The 26,057-nt window shown below is 37.5% G+C and overlaps 2 long non-coding RNA genes across 2 annotated transcripts in view; one reads left to right on the top strand and one right to left on the bottom strand.

Annotated features, from left to right (window-relative positions):
• Positions 1–1,595, bottom strand: part of LOC134219500 (uncharacterized) — a 70,700-nt gene extending 69,105 nt beyond the window's left edge. The window contains exon 1 of the long non-coding RNA XR_009981596.1: positions 1,463–1,595. This is a non-coding gene — a long non-coding RNA (uncharacterized LOC134219500). The remainder of the gene's footprint in view (positions 1–1,462) is intronic.
• LOC134219523 (uncharacterized) lies at positions 184–11,271 on the top strand. Its single transcript, XR_009981600.1, has 3 exons — positions 184–371; positions 10,157–10,314; positions 10,527–11,271. It is a non-coding gene; the product is annotated as an uncharacterized LOC134219523 (long non-coding RNA).
• The last annotated feature ends 14,786 nt before the right edge of the window (positions 11,272–26,057 follow it).

Below are 26,057 nucleotides of genomic sequence, written 5' to 3'. Positions count from 1 at the left end.
ATTGCAACATTGAGGTTACTATATTTATCAGGTTCGATGAAACACTCACACATCAAGCTCCTGTCAGTCTTGTGAAAGTTTAGAGCTTATACATGTCACCTCGATCAAAGAGAGAGAAACCCGGATTTTCGGCATGCACATGCCTTATTACCACTTTACAAACTCAGTTGATTTCTTGACTTCTAACATTGTACACATCGAAAATGTTCGTGAGGCTCGTACCAAAAAAAAATGGTAAAGTTTTTGTGTGAAGGACACTTGTTATCGATAACATTGGGATTAAAGTGCTATGAATATTGAAAGGAAACAAGTAAAATACAATACATTTGTATCATAATTTGGAGAATGGATACGAATATGCCCGGTATTATGTAAGTACAATTCAATAATCTAGCGCAATTTATTTCTAATCTATTAAATATTTAAAAGTAAAAAAAATCTTAAGTTTTGTAAAATATCTTTTTTAAATTTGGGGTTAATATAAAAAATCTGCTCCTGTATAAAAAATCGTACAATATTAAAATATGTGTTTGATAATGTTCTACGCATGTGTAGTGTTATTTTTCACTCCAGCTATATAGCAGCAAACATCCTGATTTTTAATGTCATCTATACAGCAAGGATTTTTTTTAAATATTGTACCGATATAAAATGGCGGGCGGACAACTTTCACTTTACAATAAGGAATCGATATGTTTGATGGAGTAAAACGATGGTGTTTTTGAACGTTATATAAACAAGCAATGTTATTCACACCTTGTACAATGATATAAATAAATGAATTCCATTTAATTACGTAAAACATTGGGAATCAAATTTAGTGATTTATTCTTTTTAGCATATCCTTGGATAATTAAAGCTGGTTTTAGTAAAAAAGTAGCTAATGACAAATGCTAAACGAGTTTTGATAACCATGAAAGTGAATGCGGAAAATTATTCCGAGAAGGTGTTTTTCTCGTTCATTTAATCTAGGAGAGGAGGCTGAGAAGATCCCTTTTTTTCTTATTTCCAATACTGCCGTATTATACATATTTGTAACGTGTTTGCTTGGATTCCTATATACATGGGATTGTTATTCGAATAATGGCACCATAGGTTTCGGTAATAGAACGAGTTATTTGACGCAGTTCAACGCACTCTTCATGAATCATGATTAAATTCACAGCTGGCAATTACTGTATCAACATTTTTGAACTGCTGTTCAGAATGCTCTGGATTAAGAATCTTTCAAATAGCTCATATAGTGTTCTGATCAACGATATTACAGAAGTTAATTGGCCTATGTAATTTTAGCGAGAGAGAGTTGATCCGTTGTTTTAACTGTTGACCATTTCACTGTTGCTGATTTTTCAAATTCATTTGATCCAACACTCCCTTGCCAACTTTTCTCTTTATCCTTTTTAATTAATCACCGATCGGCAGGCAAATAAATCATCAGTAGTAATAGAAGGTTACTACATACCTCGTGGGTCTCTAGTTATCCAGCAGTAAAACGGTGTAGGGCTGTCAATCCCTAATGGCCAGTTCGATTATCGGTTCAGGAAAGGATGCTTGAGATGGAAAACTTTCTCAGATCCCTGAACATAGTGGGTCACTGTGATTCTGAACATGCGTTGCCACTGCTGCAAAAATACAAAAATAAGAAACAAATCGTACATCATTATTACGTTGCTTTTGATTAGATGAACATAGGCCCTATTACATAAAAAAATGGAACGGTTTCCCAGCATGCACATGCAATAGAAGACGAAGAAAAGCTATCAATTGATGTCTGTGGAAATAATTATAAAACACTAAGCTGAAATTTTTGCAGTAAGAATATGCCTATCTACGCATGACAGTCCCATGTTTTTGATAAATCTAGCCAAACTAGCGTCAATTTGTGCCACTAATTTTAAAATCGATTAGATCTGAAAATTTTACCAATATTGTTGGAATGTAATGAGCGAATGCCTACGCTCAATACTTTTCCAGAACAAAAACGGATCACTACCTTCATAAACGTTTTTCAATCCCTATTATAAGTGTGTATTAGAGAGGGGCGCTTTGGTAATTTTTTCAAATCTATGGGTTTTCGGAACCATTCTGAATCCCAAACAACTGTGCAGAATTTGGGCCCGATTGGTTGCTTCCTCGCTTTCCGTTGAGGTATATCCTCGCTCCGGCACATCGCGTTGAGGTATAACCCAAAGGATGCCGAAAAACTTTGCTGAAGAAGGTACGTTGCTGGAACGTCCACGAAAAAAGTTATAATGCTTCGAAGATCAGGTATTCAATCCATATGCAAAAAAAAGTTATTCTGCCAGCAATGCTGAACTACATGGACCAACAATTTAACTGTGTGTTATTTCAAAATTATTAATCTTATAGAGCTTTGAAGCTTATGAGAGTTATTCGAAATCATTTCACAAATAAAAATTCCAACAAGAAGGAAGATGGGTTTTGCTCTCTGGCAACCATAGGTTGTCCGGTAGTTCTGGCCGAAACATTGATTTCTTGCATATGGTTTGAACAATCCATTTTTGAAGGTTAACATCATTTTTTGTAGACCTTCCAGCTACGTACTTTCTTCGTCAAAGCGTTTCGGCATCTTTCAGACTATATGCTTACGTATTGAGCCACGTGTTTGACGATAAATTGAAGTCTCTATGAGAAAACATGTAAAAAAACTAAAAAACCTTGATCTCATTTGATTGGATGAAGTTTGCGCTCCACTCTAGTGTGTATAGACCGTTCCGATAATAATAAATACACTTTGTTTATTGAATAATTCAATTTTTTTTCATGTGACCTACTGTTTAATGGTCACATATGTCCCACAATTATATTTATTTGTAGAGAGAGATCGACTGGAAGATTTGTTCTGGATTTTTTTTTGGCTTTCTCAGTCTTATGTATTCAAAACGATGTGTTTTGTTTTGCCCGACGTTTCGGCCGTTTATTTTGGCCTTTTTCAAGGGTAGACAGTTTCACCCTTGAAAAAGGCCAAAATAAACGGCCGAAACGTCGGCCAAAACAAAACAGATCGTTTTGCCTTTCTCGTACAACAAAGTTCTCCAAAATCGAACTTTTTATAGAAGTCTCGGAGACCCATGATGTTATATACCAATCGACTCAGCTCGTCGAGCAGAACAAATGTCTGTCTGTCCGTGTGTATATGTGTGTGTGTGTGCACACAAAAACCGAAAAACATTAGCCACTTTTTCATATAGTAATTCTATACCGATTTCCTCGTAACAAATTGCATTCGGCAGAGGACAAAGCCTTGTTGATCACTATTGAATTTGAAAACGATAGACTATTTCGTTTAAAAGTTATTAAGAAAATGGCATCGAACTATATAAGCGCCATATAAGGTTGGTGTCTTGGCTAAATGCGAGAAAGGCAGTATCACCACTCGGTGAATTAAGTTGAGTTTTGAATACATAAGACTGAGGAAGCCAAAAAATCCAGAATTATATTTATTTTCATACAGCATCGAGTATTCAAGAATGTTTCGAATATTTGTCATGTTCTATGAATTTTCACTTCCCATTGTTTGAGGATTTTGCACAACATGTTTTTCAGCTATTACTTAAAATTTTTCTTCTTAATCCATTAGATCTGTTTTATTCTCTCATTTTTCAAGCATTATGGATTTAGAAATTGTAATCAGTTACTCATGCAATCAGTTTTTTTTTACTTTTTAGAGCAGTGTGGTCTGTATAATGTCCAGATCAAGCCCTAAGATATACCGTACCTGACAATCATCTGATTCTAAAGCTATACCCGTACTCATGAGGATTATTACATTTTCAAAATAATTTTCAAAGTATTTCGGAGTTCTCAGGTCATTGAAATCATTTTTCATTCAGATCTCGTCGCTAGGGCGACAAGTCAGACATTTTTATGTATCTGTATTAAATATTATATAGATCTAACTGTTATACGTTTTTTCTAGGTAATTTACCAAAAACACGTTCCAAAAATAACTCATTTTGTGCAAAACAAATTTTTGATAAAAAATCGAACCTACATATTTTTTTAATTTTTCAGCGAAAAATTAGGAAATAATATATCACGTGAAAGAATAGGATGTAATATATAAGAGAAATCGACATGAAATATCAAGCGCTATTCCAATTGCCGACTATTTCTTAGTGTATTTATAACTATCGGAACGGTCTATATGTATTATATATTATTTCTAGACCAACATTTGTAAAGGACGTAACAGCCAAAACTATTATTTCCCGTGCTTTCTATCACACTTCGAAAAAGCCATGTAATTTTAGATCCTCCGAGACCGACACCCACGAGGAACGCTAAGTCGTCCGCTTTTAGTTTTACACGACTGTTTTATTGAAACAAAAATTATAAGGCTTACAGACGGGAATCGAACATTGGTATGCTGAGTGAGCGCCACTCACCCTACCACTCAGCCATCTCAGTTTTTTCAATGAAGAGAGATCGAAGTAAAACAGGCTCTACATTCTGCCGTGAATGCTATGACATTACTGCATCAACCCTTCGACTGCATGAGGGTCGGGTGCTTTTGTTGTCATTCCCATCGCTCACTGGTTTTGAGAAATGTAAAATTAAGTTCTTTTTCAATAAAACTGAGGTAATTGGACTAAAAATTTCGTGTGCTTTGAAGATGACTGAAAAATAAATCTTAATTAATGTTACGTCCTGTGTAATTGTGTCATAGAATTCAATTCTTACAGGTGGTAATGGTCTTCGTAGCAATTTTCGTAGCATTCTGGCATTGCACCCCCACTGAAACATTGTCGCCTTGCTGCTTAGTGTTCATTCAGCACTTCCACTGTTGTTAATCACGAGATTTCTTAAGCCAATTAACCATTTTTCCATTTGTATATAATGAGCCTAACACGATGATTCTTTTATGTCCAGACAAGTCGAGACAATTTCCAATCCGGAAATTGCCTAGACTGGCACCGGGAATCGAATCCAGCCACCCTCAGTAGGCTTTGCTTTATAGCCGCGCAACGTACCGTTAGGCTAAGAATGGCCCCTCGCGTAGCTTTTAAGTGATCATTTATAAGATGAGCAAATCAGCCTTATGGACAAAAAACGAGCTTTATTTAGCCTCAGTTTGAGAATAAAAAGGATATTGAACAGGGAATCAAATTTTCCTGGATACGCATGCGAAATAAGCGACAAAAGAGAACTAACGACAAAGCTTTGTTTTTGTCGGAGATAATAATGACAAAGATTCGAAAAATGTTGTCAGCAACAAAAAAAGAAGACGCTTCACCTCGTTATTGTGCATAACCTCTACAGTAAATTTCGGTTTTATGCTATCATAGTTTCTGCTTTTATGAAATATTCGAGAATCTAACTATGATTACAAAATTGGCATCGTATTCTCGATAGTATCAGAGCATGCAAGGCAAATGATTCTTGTCATATTGTGTTTGGGTTCTGATAAAGGATTGTTGCGAGGTGCGTTTGTCAGTAACAGACTCTGTTGATGACAAAGGGTATATTCTTAGGCGTTGCTCGACCTCGTGACAATCAATGGTTCAGCAGAATCACAGTTGAGGATAAACCTGTAAGAATTGAGTCCCTGAGGAAAGTCCGGACCGAAGCATCAGACAAGATTAAAAAACAGTGTTTTGATTTTGTCAAGACTGAAAAGTCATCTCTAAAGCGTTAAATTCATCTTACCCTAAGGTTTCGCTTGAAAAACTATTGAAATTATTGATTTTTCTTAATAAAATTTACTCTCTTGTACCAATAGTGGTGCATGAAAAATTAATGGATAGAACCACTATAGGAGGTCGTTAAAAAATTACGTCCAAGGTTTGAGGAGGCAGGGGGTCTAGAATTTGTTACAGTTTGTGACATGGGGAGAGGGGGGTTCTCGTTATGTGTTACGTCCAACAAGAAAAAGCACCTAATTACATTTAATAAACAATTTGATTAGCTCAAAAATATTTTAATTTGCTATCAAGGAAGATAATTGTCACTAAGTTTATTGTAAAGATATTTTACGAAGAAAAAGAATCATTATATAATTTACAATTGTACATATAGAGGGGAGGAGAGTAAGTGATTTGTGACAGATTGAGACAGGAGGGAGAAGGGGGGTAAAAATGCCGAAAAAGAAGGGACGTAATTGTTGAACGATCCCTAGGAACCAAAATTATTTTTTCCCGCTTTTAAAGAAACAGTTTACCCATTAGTGGTGCAAGTAATTTTTGGTAGCTATTATTGTTAATTAACATCAATCCTTTTTTGTAAGCAAATTTATCAGTTTATCTATTGATTGAGATATTAAAGCTGTAAATATCGCATAAATATCGATATTTTTAAAAATATGTGGATCTTTATTTATTTATTTCATCAACAGGCTACATAGAGCCCCAATGATGGTGGTATTGACGAAAAAAAAATGTTGCCTTTACAAAGCGAATCATGGATAATAAATTTTGGTGTTTACTTGAGAAACATAATCAAGATTTGCTGTGATTTCGTCGAATACAATGACGAGATATGAAGTCATTTATCGAATCAAACGTGATCTCATCTTTTACCCAATCTTGTTGGGGAAAATGTTTGGGGAAAATGCCGGCATCGGTCGGCGGTTGTCGGTATCCCGACATGCTATATAAGCATGTTGTTTGAAGAAGTTGTTCAAATTATGTGAAGCCATTAAAAATCTTTAGGAGGATCAAAACATACAAATCATTCTGCAGAATAAATACGGTTATCAATCCAATATCAATTTTTCAATGAATCCTAACGCTGAACATGTTTGTGCATCCACATAACCTCAAATTATTATCAAAGGCAATACCCTCGCTTATAATCGATCAGCCTATGCTTGCCCAAAAATGCGCGGGTCTGAAACACTTTTAATGCACTATTCACTCCTGGACTTATGACTGGACTTATTTTTCCGATCCGTCATGTAATTTTTTTATTAGATTGAATCATAGGATATTGAAACCTAATATTATTCTTTTTTTTCGTTAAAATATTGTGCATGGTGGTGAAAATATTTTTAAAAAAATACAAGAATGGTTGAAACTTTTTGGTTGCCCTGTATTCCGACGTACTGTGAAACAATGCTTCGAATATTGAGGACTAGTTAGCTGGATCTCCTAGGACGTGAGGCCATGCCTACCGTGTAAGCATATTCGTTAGAAGATTTCTGATAATCAGTTTTTATACCTAGTCAATGGTTTCATTAGTGTCACATTAGAGTTTGCTGTAGATTTTACATTTAAAAGGAGTATTTAACTACCTACACAGTAAACTCTCTAGTGACCACACACGATTACGAAGGAGTAAGTAATGAGCTTAATTAAAAATCTCTCTAAAGTTATAAAAACGAAGGACTTTTGGGAAAACAATGTTTCTTTCTTTAGGTTTTGATCCTGTGACGGAAATGGATACTTGCCTGGAATACCATTCGTCACGCTATTTGGAGATTTCTCTGAATTAACTTGTTCGGACATTTTCATGCAAGTTATGCATTTTCGAACGAACGTAAGTATCCGGTTAATTCTTTTTTTACTTGCGCAGCTTAACAGGTGAACTAAATTTAGATAAATGATAAAATAACGCTGTGAGCGTTGCGTATCCTCGCGTTGAAGAAATAAGGACGGCATTGGCGTTTTAGTGAAAATTTAATGAGCAATCACTCACTTTGAGCGATTGATTTTTTATCCACATGATGGATTTACAATTGCACACCTATTGTAAAAGATCCAATAAGAAAATGCTAATACTGTTGTATATAAAAAAAAGTCCGTACTAAACAGTAAAATAAAAGTTGCATGGATCACACCTTTTTCCATGGTGAATCCCGATCTATGTTTCAGATTATCCCACTTAACTAAGACAACTCATTTCTTGCGGAAATTGACGAGATTTAGAGGTCTTCTCGGTCTCTAGTAACAACAATAACCCCACACTAACTTTCTCTTCCTTTCCAAACTGACTGTAAGGACTTCGCCGGCGCCGTTGTTGATCAATAATCGAGAGCTGCTGAAACGTGCACTTCGAGAATAGATGGTAAATTTCAACCACTATTCATTTGGATCGAAGTACAATTTACACCAGCTCTGACCAATCACGGAGTAGCAACCATTGATATGTACAGTCAGTCTAAGCTGAGCTAACTATGCACCAGACACTGCACACTATAAAATTGTCTCGACCGCAGTCAGGGCACCAGCTGTATTGTTCTACTATTTGTGCGAATCACTGTCCCAATACCTCGCAAAAAGTCGCGTACGACGGAGGATTCGGTCCCATTGTTTACTATTGAAAATTGGCCTGATTGGGCGTTCCAATCCAGAATGATTTAAAGTTAATTTGTCAAGTCTTACATTAAAATCGAATTCATTTATTTTTTCAAATCGGCGGTAATGCATGTAAATAAATGAAAATACAAGTAAATTGATGCAAATGATGGGATTTAACCCGCTAAAGTGAGTTTTTGACATTTTTATGGGATTTTTCGATACATATTATAATACTTCTTCTTCTTCTTCTTCTTCTTCTTCTTCTTCTCTTCTTCTTCTGACATTACTTCTCCACACTGGGACAGAGCCGCCTCGCAGCTTAGTGTTCATTAAGCACTTCCACAGTTATTAACTGCGAGGTTTTAAGCCAGGTTACCATTTTGCATTTGTATATCATGAGGCTAACACGATGATACTTTTTATGCCCAGGGAAGTCGAGACAATTTCCAATCCGAAAATTGCCTAGACCGACACCGGGAATCGAACCCAGCCACCCTCAGCATGGTCTTGCTTTGTAGCCGCGCGTCTTACCGCACTATTATAATGCACTTTCCCTTAATGGGCCCTCCTTAGTCGTGCGGTATGATGCGTGGCTACCAAGCAGGACCATGCTGAGGGTGGCTGGGTTCGATTTCCGGTCCGGTCTAAGAATACTCGCAGTTAATAAAAGTGGGTGTGCTAAGCAGCGAGGCGGCAATGTTCCAGTGGGGATCTAATGCCAAATGAGCAGAAGAAGAAGAATAATAATATACGAGAAAGTATCTTCACTGCTACGTGGAATAATCTGTTTTTTTTTCAATTCAAATGAACGCAAATAATGTAAATTCCATCAAAGTAATTAAATGTATCTCCCTAAAGTGCAATTTAGAAGTTATGTGTTTTTCTTATTACAGTTTATAATACACGAGAAAGGCATCATCATTACGATTTGGGTACTCAGCGTACTGCATTCAGCTGACGTTCCTGCAATTTAAAACCAAATAACAAAAATAGTTTAAACTACACAATTTAAGTTCCGCAATTCCATCACGTCTATAAGTCCAAAATCCTTCATAGTCTTAAACTTGAACGCCCAAAATTTTGTCTGACTTTTATTATACATATGTACACACATACATAAATAATCTCACATTTATGTATCAGCCCATTCATCGAGCTGAATTGAATGGAATGCCACTGATCCCTCGGCCCTTCTGTTTTTGAAGTTCACTTATTGTGTGAAAAACACAAAAAGTTATCTCAACTCAAATGTTTTGCCACGAGTCACCGCTTTCTCAACAGGCCGTTCTCTGAGTCACTTAGAATGTTTAATCTCAAAACAAAAGACGGATTATCAAGGAGTTGTTCATCTTGGATAATCCTCAGCTTTCGGTGGAAAACAAACAAAAAAGGCAAAGATCATCATTATCCTATTTAGCCCATGAGTAGCAGTAGAAGAATACGGGTTACTTGTAACTACTCGATCTCATTGTATCCGTTTCCCTTATTAGATTGTTAGATAATTATCTATATTTACTTTATTTGCTCACTAATTTCCTGAAATAGGCTGATAACCAAAATGTATTGTAGAATATATATATTCATAAAACTTATTATCGTAAATACATAAAACATAAAACTTATATTCATAAAACTTATAAAAATTATTATCGGCGGTTCTTTTTGGGTAGTTCTTGTTACTTGAGTCACCACTATTTTTTATTTTTTCAAAAGTTCTGAAGATATGCTTAAAAAAAACCATTGAATAAATATATTGGACAATTTTACAGTAATTCTGCGAGCGAAAAATATAATTTCAACCAAATAAATTAGATATTTACCGAAGTGCATATAAATCGCCATAATTATCTCCTCTCAATAGCTCCTGACATGTCTAACGGATTTTTTACTTTCCACAGCGAATCCCTCGGCCATTTTTTGCAATCAAGCGTCAATATCAAATCAACGTCAACCTTGCCATCAACGCGTACCGTTCAAGTGGAATGAAGGGTGATTTGGACTGTCGACAGGATACGGTTGCACCTATACATAGGACATATGAAAGCGGACGTCCTAGGTAAAACTTTCCCCTATTATTATTCTGCTTGTCTGCCTGCTGCCATTCTTTTGTCAATGTAGGATGAAGGGTGTTCTACCACACCAACAGCTCCGGGTTTTCATATCTCAATGAAATCCTGGCAAGTTTCCATACCATGCGCATCTTACGCAAACATACACTGCTGTACTGGTATAGGTGCGACAATTTAATGTAATGTTCTTCCTTTCTAGGCTAAAATATTTATGCAAAACCCGGTTAGCCACACACATAGAAAAACTGTAGAAGCGAAGTTTAAAGAGTGAAGCAGAATCAGGCGCGAAACACTGAGGTTTTACTGCATAAGGAAAAAGGAGAGTATGAGTTCTTTTCAATTTAATAACTCTGTACAAAGTACTTTTCTTTTGTTCTAGTTATTCCGATCAACTCAGTTCAACAGGGAAAAACTTTAATGACAACTAGTCATCATATTATGGAGCAAAAACATGTTTCTCAACAAACGATAATCGTCCGATGATGCAACACGATTTCGTCGATTTTTGTTCTACATCTACCCTGTAGATCCGAATTTGTTTGAATATTTAACAAGCGACAAATTCGGTTCTAGAGAGGTTTGTGTGGGGCATTTGTTTCCATCAACCGTAAAACACTGCTTGGTAAACTAATCGACGAAATCAAATGAAATGATCGTTTTTCAGAGATGTAGCCAAGGCCGTTTGACCTTATACATGTTTGCACAATCAATATCAGTTTCAATGCTTTAATTTATATATATACATAGACATACGAAAAAGCATTACAAAAATATCAATGAAGCGTGCAGAACAGTACTGCCGCTAATCGCAAATCGAGCACATATGTAGGTAGATGGCATCCATGTACGTACAGCAGTTAACGGTTGGCGGCAGTGTAGAAATAATGCAAATGTTCAGACATACATAAATAAAGTAGATGATAATATAAAAATCTTAATAATAATCTCTGATAATCCAATCTTCGAAATCAACTAACTTTAGTGAATGATGCTTATTGATAAAATAAATCACCATATCGGCGATCGTAATATATATTTTTTATTCTGTATCATAATACCTGGTATTGTTTGAGTGGGAAAGTAGTCTACTTTTTCATATGTTAGCCAACAATTTTAGCTCTCGAATAAGTTGTATAATTCTCATTATGAAAATCATTTGCATTCTCAAAAAGAAAAGCAACAGTCACATAATTTCAAAGATAATATTTCCGTTAATCAGTTTAGTTTAGTGGTCAGATTAAGTATTTCCTACTGTGCATAGTTACTTTATAGTAGAAAAATATATTAAGCTCTTTTAGTGGAATGTATTAAACCGTCTAAGACGAATTAAGTACTGTCCATTTAATTCCACCAGTTAATTTTCGTTATCTTTGCAGATACGTATTTCGACCACAACTGTGTGGTCGTCTTCAGTGTTTTGTACTTGACTCGACAAGTCGACAAGTCGAGTCAAGTACAAAACACTGAAGACGACCACACAGTTGTGGTCGAAATACGTATCTGCAAAGATAACGAAAATTAACTGGTGGAATTAAATGGACAGTACTTAATTCGTCTTAGATGGTTTACTTTAAAGTAGTTTGTGCAAAGAGTTGCACACGCTTTTTTTGCAATGACGAAAATTGGGCTTTAATATGATAAATCTGTACCAAAATTATGAAGCCTGATTTACTCCACATGATTATTCTTGCCAATTATTAATGTTGCTGCAGAGAACAATCAGATTCTATGTTATTGAAGCGATAGATGAACTCGCCTTTGAAAATTCTGATGTTATGTCCATCAAATTATTTCATTTATTACACGACGCAGAGAATATACTATTTGAACACTATCCCAAGCTAATCAAAATCAAAATGAGGATTGGATTAAAATGGATTTTAAGAACCCATTTTTGTTGTATAATGTTCATTAAATTACTCATTTTGTTGGCGTACCAAAAAAAATGGGTGCTTTAATCACCATTATACAACTCAAATGAGTTGCATAAAATCCGTTTTTGCACTCATTTGGGTGCTATAATGAAGAACCAATATCAGAACAGTAGTTATATGACTAAATTTTGCTCAATTAGCTTGGGTCGGTGTTCAAATCGTGTATTCTCTGCGTCTCGTTATAAATAAAATAGTTTGATGGACATTACATCATAATTTTCCATAAGCAAGTTCATTTTATCGCTTCAAGGCTTGTCAAGCTATGCAATGTGGCACGATAACATGGAATATGATTGTTCTCTGTGGCAACATGATTTATTGGTAAGAATGATCATGTAAAATAAATCAGTTTTGATACAGTTTTATCATATTAATACCCATTTTCCGTTCCAAAACTCGTTTTTTTCAGCACTCGTAGTATTAATCCAACTCAGCAAGCCTCGTTGGATAAACGTACAATTCGTGCCGCAAAAATCTTTTTTTTTTTGCAACTAATTGCACAAACTACTATCAAAATAGAAAATTTTCAAGCAAGGTCCCCTATCGTTTGACTTGTACATCCTTGAGGATTTTTAGTAAATAAAATTAAACAGCGTCTAAGCTAGGATTTCATTATTGCAAGCTTGTTAAGCTTCGCTGGATGAAGGTCAGATCAGTATACCGTGAGTCGTACAAATGAGTGGCAATGAGTCGTACAAATAAGGGAACTGTTCCGATCTCCATCTCACTGAACATATATTCATCTCATCGCGAAACAAAGTAATACAGCACCAATTTCGCCGCATCTTTGCATCAACATGCTTGCTCACTGCTGAAAAAAAATCACAAAAATGAGAAACAAATCAAATTGCTTCCCATTACTTTGTTTATGATGGGATAAATATTGGAGCCATGAGATGAATTGCAGGAACAGTTCCCCTAATTAACACTCAATTTTAGCACGTATTTCAATTCAAAACAAAAAAAAACGATTTCAATTTCAACTGATTCAATTTAAAAGAATGGAAGTACAGTTTTCATCAATTTCCTCCATATTATCTTTTTCAATTATTACAGATGCAATAATGAACAGTATACTGTGAATAATTAATCTACATTTGGATGGTTCCAAAAATTCAGTTGAAACGAAAATTATGTTAAGCTTTTAGTGGAATGCATTCACTTGGCATAAGACGAGTTTGTACTATTCCATTTGATTTCACTACTTTATTGTACCTTTGACAGTTACGTATTTCGACCAGATAGCCCAGGGTAGGTGAAAATTTCCTGTCTCCTTCAAATTCTACAAAATCATTGTAGAACTATTTGTGTTACTAATACTGTTTAGACAATCTCTGGGACTCCTGTTTTGGTTTGATGGCATAAGGAATGTAAAATGCAGTTTGAAAATTTCAGGTATCTCACAAACGGGGGAGCACTGTGTTTCAACAAGTAACTGGCAAACGCCTTAACAACCGAACTAGCAACCGTATGTTTGTTTGAGAAAAATCATGGATACTTGAAATATCACGAAATACTATTGCGGAACAATGAGTAATACTATTGCCAAGTTTAAGGTAGTTGCCCCTTGGCTCGTCCTCCAGACAGTGGTGCAATTTATCAGCAATGCCTGCTGAGTGCAATTCTTTTTTGTATTTTTGTTTAGGGGTAATTGGGGTAATTTGCACCCCCGGGGGCAAAACGACCTTTTGACATTTTTTGCGGTGTTCCAGGAATATTTTCAAGACTGTTTACTACTGTATTGGTAGTTCGAGATCCGAACTACATGCGCTGCAGTGAATACTCTGGAAAACCTGCTGAAAATGTACTCAAAAATTTCAAGGGGTCATTTTTCCCCGGGGGTGCATATTACCTAAGTTTGCACTACTCCTCTTTGCCTATGCTATGAAGATGGCTTTCAGTCAGAAAGACAAAGCAGGAATAGCTTAGCCTAGAGTCCTATAAGAAGAGTAACGTCATGTGCCACGTTTGACAGGTCTCCTGATCGTTTGGAACGCGCATTTGTATGGAACTGACAGAAGATTCTGTTCCAATTCTGACACTTGGCGACACTGTTATTATAGTCACTGTAGCTTAGCCAACTCCATTTGCCAACACTGGACTGAAGCTGATGATTATAGGGCACAAATATCCTGTCTTTTTCTTTCAAGTGATAGTATTCACCCATGCATTTATATAGGGCCGTCACTTTCACGCACCAGCGAGTGAACTGTCACTGCGGGATGCGTGTGCGATGAGAAAAGTCACTGAGACTGAGAATTCGCACCACTGGCTCCAAGTGCCACATCTGCTTCAACTCCTCCGCCAAGTCGTGGTACTTCGTTACCATGCTGGAGAATATTGTTTGGACATTACCCAAGTAACAATTCCCATGCCTCTTGGATTTATTTAATTATTATACAAGATTTATGAGAACAATCGTCTTCTTCTTCTTATTGGCATTACATCCCCACACTGGGACAGAGCCGCCTCGCAGCTTAGTGTTCATTAAGCACTTCCACGATTATCAACTGCGAGGTTTCTAAGCCACGTTACAATTTTTGCATTCGTATATCATGAGGCTAACACGATGATACTTTCATGCCCAGGGAAGTCGAGACAATTTACAATCCGAAAATAGACCGGCACCGGGAGTCGAACCCAGCCACCTTCAGCATGGTCTTGCTTTGTAGCCACGCGTCTTACCGCACGGCTAAGGAGGGTCATACCATAGCTAATTTCTAAGTTTTATTGGCGTTCTTATTGCTATCAATAAACCTCTCATAAATATGCTGAAAAAGCTTCAAACGTCAAACGCCTATTGACCTTATGAGCAGCTTTACGGTTGTGACGAAGAGCGTGATAAATCCTTTTTTAAGCCCGATCAAAGCCAAATTTTTGGTCGCAATGCGGTAACATGAATTACCCCAATAAGAATATTTGCATTGCAGAGAGATTATAACGGTGCTTAACAAGAGCAACATTTCTCAGACCGAAATTGATAGTGGCCATATTGAGAATGGAGAAGTCACCGAAAATTATCACTGGACTCCATGATTAGATGATAATATCTTTGTTTACAAAAGCAGATAAGTCGTTTTGAAAATTTTGTCTTGATATCTATCTAGTAAAACACCCTTTTTATTCATATGATTTAAATTGCAAATATATTGGGGCGGAGTTTCGACACATTCAGAAGAGATTGACGACATTGTTATTATAATTATTTTCAACGTATTGCCAAGAACTACATTGTTCTTCCGGCGCGTAGTATTCAATCTGATTTTCTAACTAGATTTCGCCATAAAAACGAAGGCACACTGCATTTCGATGGAAGTACAGTGAAATACAAACTTGAAAATATTATTTTGTCATCCTCATCATGTTTTTTATCAACAATCTGACAATCTCAACAAAATGACAACATATTTTTTCTGTAAAGTTTTTTCTCTTTTTAAAAAACCAACAGCTGCTGCAGCCAAATTCTCTTTTTTTGCGGACGGTTTAAAAAGGGTTTATTCTTCTTCTTCTTATTGGCATTACCTCCCCACACTGGGACAGAGCCGCCTCGCAGCTTAGTGTTCATTAAGCACTTCCACAGTTATTAACTGCGAGATTTCTAAGCCAGGTTACCATTTTTTTGCATTCGTATATCATGAGGCTAGCACGATGATACTTGTATGCCCAGGGAAGTCGAGATAATTTCCAATCCGAAAATTGTCTAGACCGGCACCGGGAATCGAACCCAGCCACCCTCAGCATGGTCTTGCTTTGTAGCCGCGCGTCGTACCGCACGGCTAAGGAGGGCCCCTGGGTTTCTGAATACTCTTATAATAGCTTCATAGTAGTTATCGATTGAGGGCCACTTAACTGTATCTTAATCTTATAGTGGTGATCAAAAGATTGTCATGTAATAGAGGGTTTTATTGATAGTTCTTATAATTTGATCTCGAAACCCACTCTCAAAGTGGAATAAAGCTTGGAATGTTACTTGGGTATGGTCTAGCGGTACAGCAATGTCGATGAGGGGTTACCCGCTTCATCCTTTTGTCGTAGACCACAATATCGGGCCGATTGGCATGAGTACATCCACTATGATCTCGCGATTCCAGTACATGAAACTATTTTCCAGAACCGGGTTAGTCGTGAGGCCTTCCTTAACCGTGAAATAAGACGAGCGGCTACAAAGCAAGACCATGTTGAGGGAGGCTGGGTTTGACTCCCGGCGCCGGGCTAGGCAATTTTCGGTTTAGAAATTGTCTCGACTTCCCTGGGTATAAAAGTATCATCGTGTTAGTCTCATGATATACGAATGCAAAAATGGTAACTTGACTTAGAAACCTGGCAGTTAATAACTGTGGAAGTGCTTAATGAACACTAAGCGGCGAGGCGTCAGTGTCCCAGTGGGGGATGTAAGCCAATAGGCATAAGAAGAAGAAGGGTTAGGCACATATTTGTAGTAGGCGGTTAGCTGGTTAACCAGGTTGTGCTTTACGCACAAGCAACACAGAATCCAAAACTAAATACACTCACGTTTTCAAGGGCACAACACTCAATACCGATGCAGCGGACAAATTTTGTGTTTATTATTTCAGCTTTGCTACGTCGCAGCATACGTGGAATGATGAAAATGACAGTTGTGCATTTTTTTCATATTGAGTGGTGTGCTCTTGAAAACGCGAGTGAATTTTGTTTTGGATTCCGAGATACTTGTCCTTGTGATGGTGCACAATCTTAGCTACCTCGTTATGGCGAGCGAGATAGGCTGAATCAGCTAAAGCTGAACACCCGGACACGATATGCTCGATTGTCTCTCCTACTGAATATCACTTCCTGCAGCAGTCCTCCACGTTTTCGTGCAATATAGTGCCGATAGTTCTTCGTCCAGTCCTGGATGGCTACCATGAATCCTTCTGTTTCCGAGAAAACTTCACGCCACACAAGCTACGTATTCGATGCCACTTTGTCGATATATTTCAGCTCCAGTTAATGGGGGTGCATCCCATGCAGCTCCTTCTGTTTTCCCGATGCGATCATCTTGTCGACAGTTTTGATGTCGTAATTCAGCTGATAGTCCTCCTGCGCCAGATGCAGGGCACTGAATCCGTGGTCAGCTTCACACACCGTGGGATAGATTTCGTGGCGGTTCTGACCTTCCATGAAATATCTTTGCAACTGCTGGATCTGGGAAACACATAGTGATCATCATATGGCGAATTCCCTTCAGTTGCAGGAACTTGTGCTCCACATCCCCATAGCGTGCTGCATTAGCCTGATAACGTTACTGTCTATCTTTTACAACTGCAATACCTTAAGAAGGTACGAGTGAGGTACTGATTCTTATGCCTCTTTATAGTCGTTATACGCCATGCTCAGGGTTGGCATTGCACATCTCGAAATTTTATCGAGTTGAACATGTTTGGCATTACGGCTTTCGATTCGATTTCAAAAACTAATTATCGTTATAGTATCGTTATACTCGTCACCTTTATAGCTTTCAAATGTTGTTCGAGAGTCATTTCTTGCTGAAAGTTTTTAATTATATTTGTTTCCAGACAATATACTATCTCTAAGTATCCCGAAATTATGGACAAGAACAGCTTTCCTGGGAAGCTTAAAAGACTGATTAAAGCAACGGTGGATGGTGTGCAAAACTGTGTGAAGATTTCGGGCCAACCCTCCGTTCGAATCGCGCCGGGACAAGGTGATGGACTTTCGTGTCTTTTGTTCAAGGGGTTTAGGGTCATTTGGCCGAATGCCGTTTGGCCGAATGTCGTTTGGCCGAATGCCATTTGGCCGAAAGGGTCATTTGGCCGAACGCCATTTGGCTGAATGCCGTTTGGCCGAATAGTTGAAATACGTTTCCTTATGAAGGAAGAAGGAAGAAGGAAGAAAGAAGAAGAGAGAAGGAAGAATTGTGCAGAAAGAGGGAAGAGGGAAGAAGGAAGAAGGGAAAATAAAGAAGGAAGAAGGAATAAGGAATAAAAAGAAGGAAGAAGGGAGAAGGAAGAAGGAAGAAGGAAGAAGGAATAAAGAAGAAGGAAGAAGGAAGAAGGAAGAAGGAAGAGGGAAGAAGGAAGAAGGAAGAAGGAAGAAGGAAGAAGGAAGAAGGAAGAAGGAAGAAGGAAGAAGGAAGAAGGAAGAAGGAAGAAGGAAGAAGGAAGAAGGAAGAAGGAAGAAGGAAGAAGGAAGAATTGTGCAGGACGAGAGAAGAAGGAAGAAGGAAGAAGGGAAAATAAAGAAGAAAGAAGGAATAAAGAATAAGAAGAAGGAAGAAGGGAGAAGAAAGAAGGAAGAAGGAAGAAGGAAGAAGGAAGAAAGAAGAAGGAAGAAGGAAGAAAGAAGGAGAGAGAAGGAATAATTGTGCAGAAAGAGGGAAGAGGGAAGAAGGAAGAAGGGAAAATAAAGAAGGAAGAAGGAATAAGGAATAACCAGAAGGAAGAAAGGAGAAGGAAGAAGGAAGAAGGAAGAAGGAAGAAAGAAGAAGAAAGAAGGAAGAAGGAAGAAGGAAGAGGGAAGAAGGAAGAAGGAAGAAGGAAGAAGGAAGAAGGAAGAAAGAAGAAGGAAGAAGGAAGAAGGAAGAAGGAAAAAGGAAGAAGGAAGAAGGTAAAAGGAAGAAGGAAAGGGGAAGAAGGAAGAAAGAAGAAGAAAGAAGGAAGAATTGTGCAGGACGAGAGAAGAGGGAAGAAGGAAGAAGGGAAAATAAAGAAGAAAGAAGGAATAAAGAATAAGAAGAAGGAAGAAGGGAGAAGAAAGAAGGAAGAAGGAAGAAGGAAGAAGGAAGAAAGAAGAAGGAAGAAGGAAGAAGGAAGAAGAAAGAAAGAAGAAGGAAGAAGGAAGAAGGAAAAAAGAAGAAGGTAGAAGGAAGAAGGAAAAGGGAATAAGATAGAAGGAAGAAAGAAGAAGGAAAAGGAAGAAAAAAGAAGGAAGAAAGAAGAAGCAAAAAGGAAGAAGGTAGAAAGAAGAAGAAAGAAGGAAGAAGGAAGAAGGAAGAAGGAAGAAGGAAGAAGGAAGAAGGAAGAAGGAAGAAGGAAGAAGGAAGAAGGAAGAAGGAAGAATGAAGAAGGGAGAAGGAAGAAGGAAGAAGGAAGAGGGAAGAGGGAAGAAGGAAGAAGGAAGAAGGAAGAAGGAAGAAAGAAGAAGGAAGAAGGAAGAAAGAAGAAGGAAGAAGGGAGAAGGAATAAGGAAGAAGGAAGGAGGTAAAAGAAAGAAGGAAGAAGAAGGAAGAAGGAAGAAAGAAGAAGGGAGAAGGAAGAAGGAAGAAGGAAAAGGGAAGAAGGAAGAAGGAAGAAAGAAGAAGGAAAAGGAAGAAAGAAGAAGGAAACGGAAGAAAGAAGAACGAAGAAAGAAGAAGCAAAAAGGAAGAAGGTAGAAAGAAAAAGGAAAAAGGAAGAAGGAAGGAGGAAGAAGGAAGAAGGAAGAAGGAAGAAGGAAGAAGGAAGAATGAAGAAGGGAGAAGGAAGAAGGAAGAAGGAATAGGGAAGAGGGAAGAGGGAAGAAGGAAGAAGGAAGAAAGAACAAGGAAGAAGGAAGAAGGGAGAAGGAAAAAGGAAGAAGGAAGGAGGTAAAAGAAAGAAGGAAGAAGAAGGAAGAAGAAGGAAGAAGGAAGAAGGAAGAAAGAAGAAGGTAGAAGGAAGAAGGAAGAAGGAAAAGGGAAGAAGGAAGAAAGAAGAAGGAAAAGGAAGAAAGAAGAAGGAAAAGGAAGAAAGAAGAAGGAAGAAAGACGAAGCAAAAAGGAAGAAGATAGAAAGAAGAAGGAAGAAGGAAGAAGGAAGAATGAAGAAGGGAGAAGGAAGAAGGGAGAAGGAAGAAGGAAGAAGAAGGAAGAAGGAAGAAAGAAGAAGGAAGAAGGTAGGAGGAAGAAGGAAGAAGGAAGAAGGTAGAAGGAAGAAGATAGAAAAAAGAAGGAAGAGGAAGAAGGAAGAAAGAAGAGGAAAGAAATAAAAAGGAAGAAGGAAGAAGAAAGAAGAAGGAAGAAAAAAGAAAGAAGAAGAAATAATAAAGAATAATGAAGGATTAAGGAAGAAGGAAGATAGAAGAAAGAAGGAAGTAGGAAGAAGAAAGAACAAGGAAGAAGAAAGAAGAATGAAGGAATAAGGAAGAAGGAAGAAGGGAGAAAGAAGAAAGAAGGAAGAAAGTAGAAAAAAGATAGAGGGTGGAAAAAAGAAGTAAGAAAAAGGAAGGAAGAAGGAACAAGCAAGAAGGAGGCAGGAAGCAAGAAGAAAGAAAAAGGAAGTAAAGAAGGACCACTCGTAAAATGAGGTCATTTTTTTTAACTATTCGGCCAAACGGCATTCGGCCAAACGACCCGTTCGGCCAAACGGCATTCGGCCAAATGGCGTTCGGCCAAACGGCATTCGGCCAAATGGCCTGACACCGTTCAAGGTCATGGTGTCATGCGGAGAGCCGAGTGTAACAGCCGGGGTACGATTTTCAACAGATCCAGTCAATTTATTTGTTGCACGGATGGCATGGACATTGTCGGCCGAACATTTGCAAAGGTGACAGAGCTGTACACCCGCCTGAAACGTGAAGCAACAAAAGTTGGACTGGTGGTGAATGCATCGAAGACAAAGTATATGCTTGTGAGCGGAACCGAGCGCGACAGGACCCGCCTGGGAAGCAGTGGAGGAATTCGTCTACCTTGGATCCTTGCTAACGGCTGATAGCAATGTTAGTCTTGAAATACGAAGGCGCATCATCTGTGGAAGTAGGGCCTACTACGGGCTCCAAAAGAAAATGCGGTCAAAAAAGATTCACCACCGCACCAAAGAAGTCCTCTACGGACATGAAACATAGACAATGCTCGAGGAGGACTGGCAAGCACTCTGAGTATTCGAGAGACGGGTGCTTAGGACCATCTTTGGTGGTGTGTGGCAGCGAAGAATGAACCACGAGCTCGCCCAGCTCTACGGCGAACCCAGTATCCAGAAGGTAGCTAAAGCCGAAAGAGTACGATAGGCAGGACATGTTGCAAGAATGTCGGACAACAACCCTGCAAAGATGGTGTTCGCTTCCGACCCGGCAGGTTCGAGACGGCGTGGATCACAGCGAGCAAGGTGGGCAGACCAGGTGCAAAACAACTTGGCGAGCGTGGGGCGCATTCGAGGATGGAGAGTTGCGGCCTCGAACCGTGTATGTGGCGTCAAATTGTTGGTTCAGTGTTATCTGTTTAGATGTTAACTAAATAAAGAAATGAATTATCCCGAAATCCGCGTAAAAACGACTTCAACTAAAATGAGGTTTTCACAGTTTTTACTTATTTCTTTGCGAAAAAAAAACAAGTGCATTTAAGTAAAACACATGGAAACATCAAAGTTGTATATGTATTATTGATTGAATCCTTCTTTAGCTCAAAATTGGATCTGTGACATAAACTTGAATAAATAATAAACTTATAGTTTTTGTCGTAACAATATCTCAATATACAAAACATACCTTATCAGCATGTTCGGCCATTATCAAAACATTCGGTTTTACTCCTTCCTCTTCGAACATTCTCCATAACATCGCAATCGTTTAGCAAGAGCACCCAACCGCTGAACATGGGTGTCGAGGATCTCAATTATGTTCGTCTCGGTGAGATCACGGAGTTCTGTGGGTTTCACAATTTCAGCAACATTCCAAACTGGCCTCGTTGATAGATTCCCCCGCTTGTACTGTGTTAGACGACCAATCTTTGACCGCAGTGTGGCGATGCGGGTCTCTAGATGTCGCATTCACTTGGGTTTCTGTAAAAGATATTTTAGTTACTAGATAAAGATTGTCGCTTCTGTTCCCTGTTCTGTTCTGCTGTCTGGAACATGTTGGGTACCAAGCGGCCAAATCGTATGGATTTTCCTTCTTTGACATTTAGCTCCCCTATCCTCGCCAGCAAAAGATGTTCCGGACAGCGACAATCTTTATCTGGTAACTAAAATATCTTTTGTTTTTGTACTTTGGGGCGTGCGCATCGATCACTCTCAGCTTGCGAGCGCGTTCGCTATCCCAACGTCCGTACAGCAGCCACTGCAGCTGAATACACGATAAACTGCAGCTCCTTAAGGTTCTCCACGGTTTACAAGTACTGTGGCAAAATATCCTGATTAAGGATGCTTGCATACTTCCCGTAATACTTGCAATGGAACACACAGTTTGGCAACAAAATAACTTTTCTCAGTGGTTAATATGATATAAAATTGCTTCCATCTTCAAAAATGTAACGCTTTTCGAAAATATGTTGCACTGGGCAAAACGCCCCCGTGTCGGCAGGACGATATGCCCTTACTAACTGGACACAAACGCGGCGAGCTTGCAGCAGTTGCTTCCAAACTGTATGGAAATTATTTAAATGTAATTCAAACCTGCTTAACTGGACTTATGTTGGCTTTTTTAATGTCAAGCACATAAGGATTTGTGATTCTTTTTATTATGGGATTGATAAAATACTAATGAAGGGCTATGAAACGTATTTGGTTAAGGTGGGGCGTATTGCCCAGGCACTTTTTGTAATCCATTTTTTCACGACTTTTCAAAATAGTTTTGTCATGTGTTCTCTGTAATATTTTTACTACTCACTTACTAATCATGGGCAATGCATTTACGACTTGTTTGACTACCAAATAATACAAAGTTTGCATAAGTTGCGTTGAAAAGTAAAAAGTTATTATGGGTATTGCCTTAGAGGGCATATTGAACCGTCTTACCTAAGCATATGCGGTATTTCGAAAAATTTCGTTTGAGGTGGTTCGAAACGAAATTCCGCGGAATTTCGCGGAATTTGAGCAAGGCGAAATCTGATTTCTTGATTTCGTTTCGTTTCGTAAAATTGCAAAAATTTCGCTAGAAAAAACTAGCTTCAAACGAAATTTAACGGAATTCCGCGGAATTTCGAAGCAAATTTAAACTTGAACCAGATTTTATATTATCAAAAATTTTGGCTGCGCCGCTGAACAAAATCGTAAAGTTGTTTTCAAAACTTTAGGTTATATTTTTTTTTTCTATTAAAGCTTACAACATAACCCCATTCTTAGTCGACAAATACGTATGTAGTTTTCTTCTATGAAACGTCTTCAGTGTTTCCAAGATTCAAATTTAAATTTGATAATATTTTTTTACAAATGCACAATATGAATGCGGAATCGATCGTGGGACAGCAGCTTGTCCGGGAGAACACGAAATTAAAAAAATTCTACCTCGCGTAGCAGAAATTTGTTTAACCAGTGTGCAATCGATCGTGTTGATGTTGATCACGCCAGCTAGTGTTGGAGAACGTGAAGTGACAAAACTAATGTCTGCATCGAAGAGCACAACATTATTTAGTGCGGAATCGATAGTGTTGTAAAAGCTTATTAAACGAAGTACATTGATCTTGCGTTAGATTGATTTGAAACACAGTTTTCGTCTTCTTGTTTTCAAAATAACTTCGTTTACAATAAATATTTAGTCGCTTACCAAGGGGCTTCACATAAATTACCTTCTCAACTAACCAACGATTCCTTTCCTGTAGCGTTCCCGGAGATGCATTCCTCGCTCTCTTATAACAATGAGTGTTAACTAATTTTCCGTTCCTAATCCTAAATTGACAGTAAGGAGCATCGTTAGGTATTGGTCATGAATTGGAAACTCTGTAGCAAGTATACAATAAGAATAAGTTTTTTCATTGATAATTAATAAATTAATAATTTCATTTCCCAAGAATATTGTTTAATTGGTGAGCTGTGTATATTTGCTGTTTTTCGGCCAATCATGATTGGCAACTACGATGTGTACAGTTAATCAAGCTAAGCTCTTCTTTGACTATTTGCACAAAATGTAAGGAACATTGCTGATTTGTGGGCATATCTAGATCTTTGCAAGGAAATTGCAAAAAAAAATCCTGAACAGGTTGAAAGATCATTAAAATTGCTGAAAGCTGAAAGCTTACAGCTCATACTGACCATAACAGCTGTTCTCATATGCCAAGGACACACAGACAATAGCTCAATTCATCGAGCTGATTGTATATAAGACTATGGGTCTGTGAAATTCAATCTGAAATACTTATCTTTATGCATTTTATGCATTTATGCATAGGATTCTTCTAATGATCAAAAGTATGTTATATATGTGGACGAATAAGAAGGAATAAGTTTTGGCTGTTACGCCCTTTTCAAATGTTGGTCTAGTAATATCAGTTGTCTATCTGCGTATACGCCTGGCTGATGTGGATACATAATTGAGTATCCCACTAAATACAAAAAAAAGCTAAGCATTCATTTTCTAATTTGACTTAGCTCAATACTATAAAACCACGCTGACAAGACAATATGTAGCATGCTTCAGCATAATTACATAATTCTTAAGTGAACTAAGGCTTTAAACGAAATTTGAATCCGTATATGAAAAATCCCACAATTTTTATATTTTTACATACTTACTGATATAAAATTGATCAGATTTTGGAGCACACGCTCCACAATGAATTCCTTTGAAAGCGGCACAAATGCTGGGGTATTGCCTTGTCGCCAATTTATCACATGCGGCGATTTATCACAGACTGCCTCTTCTTCTATTATTACAACTCTTTTGGTCGCAAAACTGTTATTTGACTTCGAAAAAGTGAAATCAGAATTGCGTAAATAATGGAAAATCAATTTAATAAAAATTCCACGGAAAAAAAATTAAATTTCGTTTCGTTTCGAAAAATTTCGAAATCGATGAACCTTGATTTCGTATCGTTTCGAAGTCTCGAAAGTAAATCTATATTTCGTTTCGTTTCGTTCCGAATCAACATAGACATTTTAAATTTCGTTTCGTTAGGAAAAAGTGTGTTATCGCATACCCTTAGTCTTACCCTTAATTCAATTCAAATCCGGTGAGTAAGAAGAAATTCCTTTTTGATCGGGAAAACAGGGAAAAGGATTCACCACATTTGGATTTGTACAAGAAATGATTCGCTGTATTCCCAGAATATACATCTGTCAGAGCATCAGCATTTAATTATGATTAATTAATAATGGGTTATTTAATCATTATTCATGAATCATAATCATACAAAAAATATAATTTAACCATTTACTAATCCTTTATCATAGAATCTTACATTTAATCATTAATCACTAATCATATTCATAATTGTTTCGAGTTTATTTATTAATCATCAATTTTAATCAATATGCATACAGCGCATTTATTCTAATCAAATAAGGTAACCGTAGAAAAAGATTACGTGATTATAGATCACTATATGCAAATCATTCAGTTTGATTATTCATAATCATTAATCATATCGATTACTAATCATTAATCATACACATATTGTGTCAACATTTAATCGCGATCGGTAATCGGTAATCATGGCCCCGGGCCCCCACATAATCTTATGCGTCAAAATCTACATTTTTATTACTTTTAGGCCATTCTAACAAACAGTTCCAGTTCATTCATCGGAAGAACGGTAAAGGTCATGTAAATTGTTGTTCATTTTTCTTTTTTCGTACCTTTTGGCCATTATTCAAACAAAAACTTTATTCGGAAGAACGGCAAAGGTCATGTAAATTGTTGATAATTTTTTTTTTTTTTATTTCTTTATTAAAGAGGCTTGCAGCCCTAGGCTGGCTCACCTCTGTTGTTGATAATTTTTTTCTTGGAACGCCCAGGTTTTTTTTACACGATTTGGTTTTACTTGCTTAAGACCTATAGCGTCAATGAACCAATCCTAATGAGTTGACCCCACGTGAAAATTCACAAAGAATCAAAGAAAATTCAGGTGGTATTTAAAAAGCTGTTAAAGTTTGGCTTAATCAAGAAATTATGAACTCCATCCGCGTAAAAAACCTGGGTGGAATCAGGGGTCG

This window comes from Armigeres subalbatus, chromosome 1 (genome assembly GCF_024139115.2).
Source record: "Armigeres subalbatus isolate Guangzhou_Male chromosome 1, GZ_Asu_2, whole genome shotgun sequence".
Classification (NCBI taxonomy): domain Eukaryota; kingdom Metazoa; phylum Arthropoda; class Insecta; order Diptera; family Culicidae; genus Armigeres; species Armigeres subalbatus.
This window is presented reverse-complemented; position numbering and strand designations above follow the sequence as displayed.